The following is a 1,184-nucleotide window of genomic DNA, read 5'->3' as shown; positions in this document are numbered from 1 at the left end:
ACATGTCCTTGTTAGGACCCCCACGAGCCAACTACCCAACCCTGACATGGGCTTAAACCCAGATCATCCGGCCAATGGCCGGACGTCCGGATAACGTCCGGGAACATCCGGTCCTGCCTGCGCACAATTCAACCCAAGTGGCCATGTATCCCTCTCTCTCGCCCCTAATCCGGCTTAGACTGTATATAGTCGTCCTCTACCTCCTCTATAGGATTAGCAAAGCATATATTAGACTAAATCGAGAGAGCTTTGCTCCTTGTACCCCCTTCCCTGGAGAAGAATCCCTCAAAGATTACAAGACCTCCCATGTGGAGAAGGATCTCATCATAGATCATCAAGCCACCTTATCTTCCTTTGGCATTTGGGAAGACTTTACCATTGCTACTCTTTTCCCTTTGTTGTTCATGTACCTTGTGGGTCTTCTATGTGTTTGCTTTGAGAGTGGATGTGTAACTGGGTATTGTTTTGAGTGTTTCCTTTTGTGATCTTGAGTGTTCAAGTGTGAATGATTAGGTCACCCTTGGGACTCTACCCCATATCATCTTGTATCATGAGTAAGGTTGATCACATCTTGGTGCCCTCTCCCCCTCACCTTCCTAGCATTTTTTGTTTGTTCTCCCCTAAATTCAAAATTTCCCCGCCAAAAATAGCCCTACCAATTTCTTGCAACTTATTGGTTTTGTGAGATTTTATTGATTTGGATCCATATATTTGATGCTTCGCATGTGGATCTAGCCTTCCCACACCTCTCTCTAGCCTTTCACCACGAGATTCCCTAAAAACCCCACCATTTTTTCATTCCAACGCCAAATTCGAGTTCCACTAGCTCCACTTTCATTCATGGTTGACCTGCCGACATCATCCGAATTTGAATCCCGAACATTCGACCATTGCCTGGATAATTCGAAACCCAACCCGGACCATCCGGCTCCACTTGAACTGATGCATTTGTTCAATTCTTCACCCCCGTTGTTCTCGTGGTTATTTGCAGTTGCGGTTCTTGTTACCGAAAAAGGCTTTCGCCCCGCTTTATATTATAAAGCAAACCGCCCGAGCCAAACATCCAACAAAATCATACAACACACGCACACAAAGAAGTTCCACATCCAACAGGAGTACAATGTTTAATGCTGAGGGCACAACGCAACAAGCCCTGGACACACACACACACACACGCACACACA

This window comes from Triticum aestivum, chromosome 7A, assembly GCF_018294505.1.
Source record: "Triticum aestivum cultivar Chinese Spring chromosome 7A, IWGSC CS RefSeq v2.1, whole genome shotgun sequence".
Lineage (NCBI taxonomy): Eukaryota > Viridiplantae > Streptophyta > Magnoliopsida > Poales > Poaceae > Triticum > Triticum aestivum.
This window is presented reverse-complemented; position numbering follows the sequence as displayed.